The 6,798-nt window shown below is 48.7% G+C and overlaps 1 long non-coding RNA gene across 1 annotated transcript in view; it reads right to left on the bottom strand.

The window, feature by feature from the left end:
- Positions 1–505: 505 nt before the first annotated feature.
- LOC147649743 (uncharacterized) overlaps positions 506–6,798 on the bottom strand; it is an 8,042-nt gene continuing 1,749 nt past the window's right edge. The window contains exons 1-4 of the long non-coding RNA XR_015278178.1: positions 3,841–6,798; positions 3,338–3,431; positions 1,602–1,649; positions 506–1,198 (exon numbers count right to left, since the gene is read on the bottom strand). The exon at positions 3,841–6,798 is cut by the window's right edge and continues 1,749 nt beyond it. This is a non-coding gene — a long non-coding RNA (uncharacterized LOC147649743). The remainder of the gene's footprint in view (positions 1,199–1,601; positions 1,650–3,337; positions 3,432–3,840) is intronic.

Raw genomic sequence — 6,798 nt, 5'->3', positions numbered from 1 at the left:
CTGCCACAGCTGCTCCATCAGGCTAGAGCACCCGAAGTCACCATCCCCCTGTTCTTGGGACCCAAGGCACCACCTCTCCTCTCTCATGCTTGCCTTGGGATCCCTGTGGCGGTCCCCATGCCAGGGGCTGAGCCTCTGGCACCCTCGGGGCTGTTGGGGAGCAGAGTGATTTCTTTCCTGCACCATGAAGTGCTGGGCACCATGGAATCATTGTCCTAGAGCTTGTTCAGTACTTCTCAAGGCAGCTACAGCCCCCGGATTCCTGGGCTTGCTCTGAAAGGACAAAGGATTGTGTCACTCCAGCAGTGTCCCAGGACACCTGTGCTGCCAGGACGGTCCCCAGCTGTGCCGTGTCCCTCACTGGGGACACTTAGAACAGGATTTCCACCCTCTCCATCGTGCCCAAGTCAGGCAGAGGCAGGTTTTCATCTACAGGCGAGTACCCTGGGGAGCAACTCACTGCTGAACAGTCCTTAAAGGGATTTGAAAAACAAGCAGCCACGTGAAGGGTTAACAGTTTATTATATTTTTTTCTGAGTGATTTTATCACTGTCGTTAGAACATTCATTGAACTAAGTGAGAAATCCATCAAGACGTGACAGCAATGTGCAGACTAATGGCTGTTAGATGGTAATAATTTTTAATATGATTTTTATTTCACTTAATTTCATATGTGCTTGACAAAAGGTCCCGTGTCACTAGGGAGCTGTGTGAAACTGGGAATACGCTGATGTGAAGGTCTATTAAACCAAGTGTTTGAAGTATTTTTAAGTCCCAACTTCAGAATTCCAGAGAAAACTCCAGCATTTTAACCATTTTTGGCAAGAAGTCAATGAGACAGCAGGAAAAGACTGCGTGCCAGCTCCACGGGGCGGATCAGCCGTATGCATGCACTGTGTTTCTCAGCTCAAGCTCATTTCTTCAGGGCTCCTCTGAAATGCCCAGTACAAAGCCCTGCTGTGCCCTGAGGGCTCCTCTTGCCTGGGCATCAGCATTTGTTTCTTTGGGGTTAGGACGTGTGGGACAGGACCAGCCCGAGGAAGGAAGAGTCCCCAAACCCTGGAGGCAGCTTTGCCCATTATCACCTTGTGTCTTTTCTTGCTGCAGCAAGTTGTAGAACAAGTTTGCAAAAAAATATGGGATTGACTGCTGACAGGCACCACTGCAAACTAATAATTAATATTAATTCCAATAAATCCTGTCAATAGAAATAGAAATAATAGAAATAATAGAAATAATAGAAATAATAGAAATAGCCATTCCTGAAGTGTCATCCTTTCCAGCTGCAGCAGAGACCCAACCCCAGTCTCTCCCAGCTGTAACCCCAAGAGCAGAACCATGGCTTCTGTCTCATGTCTCCACAGGTCTTTACCTGGTCCATCTCAAAGATCAGGAATCTGAAGTAAACACTGATGTCCTTCTCTAGACAAAGTGTTTTGTTGTCTGGTGAATATGGAACTGGACTTTTCTTTTGGGCATTTAATGCTGCCACATGGTAAAGTCAGGATGTCCTTGGGCAGCTGACGGCAAAGCCATGGCCACCTCTGGGATAGGGAAGGCATGAAGTGCTTTCTAATGCATACCAATGAATTTTCCCTTACCTGTAGCTTGGCAAGGCTCTTCTGCAAGAGGAAACCTCGGAGAAGGCTCTAGTGCAGAGGGGAAAGAGCAAAATCAAAGGCTGTTGGGGCATAAATGGTGCCAGTGGCAGAAAAAAATGCAAACACTTAGATTTTTTTATAAATTTGATTTGTGAAGTACTGGACCCCTTCTCCAAGCATCTGATCATTGAATCCTCAGTGGTTTTACATCAATTCATTTTGATACCTTGTTTGAACATCTCTTTTCAAAGATGAGATCTGCCCTGGTGTCCCACAGATCCCTCTCAGTGCAGCTGTGGGAGGCCCCTGGAGCCCTGGCAGCTGTGGGGGAGCAATGGACACAGTCCCTGGGGCTGGAGGGGAGCTCCATAGGACTGGCCAGGGGACATGCTGCTGGGGAGCATCACAGAGCCCTGGAAAGGCCAAGCCTGGTGTGTCAGAGCTCCAGGAGATCCCAATTCATCTGCTTTCCTCAACAGAATCTTGTCCTGGTCGCTGTGACTATAGCAAATCTTCTCATCCATCATCTTAATCCTGGACACTGGGATTCAAAACAGGGAGTCCAGACCCAGGAAGGCTTTTCCCCAGAGGTGATGTTATAATTAATGGTGGAAGACCTGCTAGCACCTCACGCGATAGCAGAGCCTTTCAGTATTAATTGCAAGGACTCAAAAATGTTGCTGTGCCTTTAACACAGAAGAAGGGTGATGTGTGCGTGTGCACGCGTGCTTAAGTATATAATATATAATATTTGTAGTAAGAGTCAAGTATGGAAGCTATACATTCCCCTGATAAATGGGAGGCTTAATAGAAAAGCCTGAGATAGAGAGATTTTACACAATCTGACACTGGTTTAAGGAAGCAATATCAACCATTGTTTAATGTAATAAAAAGCCAGAGGTGTAAGAAATGATGGTAATTCTATTGTAACTGAACTCGAAGATCCCTGTCAAATATGAGTGTGAATGTGGCAGTTATTTTAGGTATGTTTGTAATCTTTGCAGGCGTTTTGTCAAGGAGGCACTGTGATATTAGTAAGAGTGCACAAAGGCTCGGCAATGGTGTCATGCACAATTAATGTCCCCAGGTAGCAACTCCATTAGTCTTATGAAGTGAGCTCACAAATGGGAATACTAATGGGGACGCGCCTTGGGGCATTTGCTGAGCTCACTGTGAGTTTATTTCATACCCTTTATGCTCAACACCAAATTTACCTAGCCTGGATTTAAAACGTGTCTCATTACACAGGCAGCATCCTTTTACTTCAGTGCTTCCCTTTTAACATGCAAGATTTGCAATTCTAATCATATCAAACCCTGACTACTCTTGCTAAAAGGGAAAAAAGGGATAAATAAATGGAAAAAACAATCTTACAATAAAGACTGTCTGGGGTTTTAATCTTCCCTGACAGGTTTTTTCCCTATGTACATAAGGCAGTGCATGCGTTCCTGTTTGGGGACTGGGAGCCACAGGTGGCACAGCCAGGGGTGCCAGGCTGGGGTGCAGGAGGGGGACCCCATGGCTGGGGTTCAGGTGGGCAGCAGCCAAGAACGGTGCAGGGACAGCCTCTGCATCACCCAGCTCTGTGCTGCTGTAGCCAGGGAGGGAAGCAGTGGCTCTTGTGAACAGGGCCATTGAAGGTGGCCAGAGGGACATGAAGGAATCCAGGCAGCCCTGCCTGGGGGCAAGGTCATTGTCCCCCTGAGCCATGTGGCACAAGGGGAGTCTGCCACTACCTGTGTGAATGCTGTGGTTTCTGTCTTGCTGGTTCCTCCCCTGAGAGCTTGCAAGGAGTGATACCCAGGCAGTGAAAATGCTGTCACTGCCTACCTGCAGAAACAGAATAGCTCATTTATTTCAAAGCAAGCAAAACTCCACAGCAAAGCAGCTTTCTGGGAAATAATCTGGAGGGACATCTGAATGGCAAGAGCACCACCTTGTCCCTCTCCTGACCCACTCCCAACCTCTCTCCTTAGCCTGGTCTCAGTCAGGGGTCCTCCAGCTGGCACTATCCTTCTGAGCACAGCCATCCTGGGGGGCCAGGCTGGCACTGAGTCCCTGGGAATCTGTGTGCCCATGTGCAGAGAGAGGCCCTGCCACAGAGCTCCCAGCCCAGAGGATGAGCTGCCATCCTTGCTTTTGGAGAAGAAACTGAAATAGTGGGAAAGAACAAGCTTTTCCTAAAAAATACAAAGAATGGGAGTTTAATTCCTGCTCTGACACACATCCATATGCTTACCTTGTCCTTCCCCTGCATCCTTCTGTCCATGGGGAAGGAGAGCATCCTTCTCCCCATCCTGGAGCTCAGCAGCCACCCCAGCTCACAGCACCATCCTGGGAAGGGGCATCTCCTGCCCTGGCAGAAAGGTTGTCATGTCACCAAGACACTGCTCAAGTGCCACAAGACTTGAGGAGCAGCAAGTCCTGGGAGGGCTGGGAGATGGAGCAAACTGTGGCAGCGTAGCAGCCTCTGCCCCAACACAGTCACTGTTTGAAGAGCCAGACCCCGCAGCCACTGCTGGCTCACCTGAGGAAATGGGTCCCACTCCCAGAACCCAATCCCTGATCAGTGACCCAGCAGAGCCAGCAGTGCCCGTGCCCACAGCCATGGTCAGTGGTCCCCCAGCTGGATGGTCCAGCCCACAGCTGGGCTGCAGGAGCAGTGCCTGATGCTGCCTCTCCCAGCACCAAAATGCCAGATGAGCCCCAGACAGATTTATTTTCAAATCCTGACTCAATCACAGCATTGGATTTGTAATCACAGGCTCCAATTTTAGTGGAATAAATATACTAACAAAACTAATAGTTTGTTAGCTGCAAGGTAGGGACAATCAAAGTGTCTGCAGTGAAATACAAGGCTCCTCAGGAGAAACCCCTACATGATAAAAACATTTGGAGCTTTATTTTTTTAAATAAATATATAGTGAGGTGTCAAGCTGTTCCCAGTGCATGCCACTCGCTCACACTGCATGTGTGTGTGCCCCCATTGGGGAGGGGGTGTTGGGAAAGTTCACCGGCGTGTAACTGTCTCCAGCCACAGCATGAGCTGCACTGGGAGCGGACATAAACCAAAATGACTCCTCAGGAACCCAGAGGAGAAGCAGGAACTGTTTGGTGGAGAATTATAGCTATGGGTGAAATTAGATGTACTCAGAGCCCCAAGGCTGAGAGAAATAAAAAGCATTTTAAATGGAGTGTAGAATTCATATTCCTCAGTCACTTCCAATAAATAAATCCTTGACAATTTTTTCTGTAAACAGTGGTTACACTTTGCTCTATTGTCTCCACATTGCATATTCCAGATGGGGCTGTGGGCTCTGCACCCCAGCCAGGACATGCTCACCCACCTCTGCCCAGGGAGCATGACCAAGGGTCGGTGGCTCCACACTGAGCCTGGTGGGGTCTGGGGCTCAGCATGCAGGTTGTGGCATCAGGGCCCTCTCCTGCCAGGAATCATGTTTCAAGTGCCTCCTAAAACCTGAATCCTCCTGCCTTCTCCTTTCCCTTCCAAGCCCACAGGGCAGGAACCTGTGTGGAGCCCCTGCACGCCTTGGAGCAGGTCCCTGGTGGGGCATCTCTGCAGGCAGCAGGACAATGCCCATCCCAGTGCTGGCTGTGAGGCAGCACACACTGCAAGGCCATTCAAATTTCCATTTCATGAACAAATGAAGCATTTTATACTTTATGACTTCCCTGCAATGGCAGTCATCCCATTCCACCTGTCTGGGACAAGAGGTGATGGAAGAAGAACAAGAGTGCAGGGCTGTTGGCAGCTGGTTCTGAGTACACGGGAGGGCACGTTCACATTCACTTAAATTGCATCTTTTAGTAAGAACAGTAAAGTAATAACTCTTAGGGAAGCAACAACAGGCCTTCTTGTGCGACTGTGGATGCAGAACACTAGCTGGGCACTCTGATTACAAGCTGGGGAATGCCCAAATGTGCTTGAGGTGCTGCTAAGCCCCCACTCCTGCCATGCCAGTGAGATTCAGGGACACTGCCAGAGCGCATGTGCAGCTCCCAGTGCTCCTCAGGCAGGAGCTGCTGGCATGGGTCTGTGCGAGGGGCTGTGACACTCAGGGGACACAGTCAGCTGCCACTGCCCAGCGGATCTATTGATGTGAGGGGGCTCCCAATCCCACCCCAGCACCTGGCAGCTTGAGCATCTCCTGGACAACAGAACATCCCCTGGCCTCCGCAGAGGCCCTTCAGCAGAGAGTGAGAGGCAGCAATGTGGGGTCACTCACAGGAACACTGTGTCCTTGGGTCAACTGCAGGGAATTACGGCTTCAGACTTGTGCTCCATCAGACAACAAGGCCCTGGAGAGCCACTGTGTGAGCTCTGGGCTGGGGCACTCCCCAGTGCCTTCTAGGAAAAGCTGGAGCATGGCAGGTCCAATAGACCTGCAGCACTGGAAAAATGCATGGAACGCTTTCCTGCTGGAGGAGACAGCTCTGCCAATCAGAAGTCCTTTGTGAGAGAAGGCAAATCCAACCGCAATAGGGATTAAAAGCCAAAATGCATCAATCCAGTTAGTCTTGGTTTGGAGCAGTTGGGCAGCTTTTTTACCATATTGAGAATAATTGATCTAAACAGCTGAGTAGTTGTCAACATTGTTCGGCATTTCATTCTGCAGAGAACTTTGATATTTCTTTTTTACTTGAAATGTTGGGTGGATTCAACTTCGTTTTGAGGGTTTCTTCTGCAAATGGCTCCCAGAAGCATCTGCAGAGCCTTAAATCCCTCAAACAGGTTGGACAGCTGTCAGTCTGGAGGAGCCCCTCTGCCATTTCAGGAGCTTTTCCCACAGAATTCTTCACCATCCACTGGGATTCAGGAAGCAGGAGGGACATGAAGAGCTTTTGTCTTCTGCTATGGAATCTCCATTTGGAAAACCTGAAGGAGCTCTACTCATGGAGCAGCAGGGAATATCCACTTTGTCCATGTAACATCATTCCTTGACACTAAAGCCTTCATTTAGGCTGATGTGGTGCCAACAAATTTACTAAACTTTTTGTAACTAGCAAGTTATTGAGTGTCACTTTAGTACAGTGAGTGTGGAAAACATGTGGAAGGTGCCAAGAATGCAGCATAGTCTTTAACTATTACATTAAGCATCTGCTGCTGCCATTTATGGATCAGATAGCATTTTACTCTTGAGATATTTGATTTTATTACCTTCTAGGGAGAGAGCCA

The sequence above is a fragment of the Cyanistes caeruleus genome, chromosome 20 (genome assembly GCF_971803275.1).
Source record: "Cyanistes caeruleus chromosome 20, bCyaCae1.hap1.1, whole genome shotgun sequence".
Taxonomy (NCBI): domain Eukaryota; kingdom Metazoa; phylum Chordata; class Aves; order Passeriformes; family Paridae; genus Cyanistes; species Cyanistes caeruleus.
Note: the sequence above shows the minus strand (reverse complement) of the source record. Positions and strands in the feature narration are given on the sequence as shown.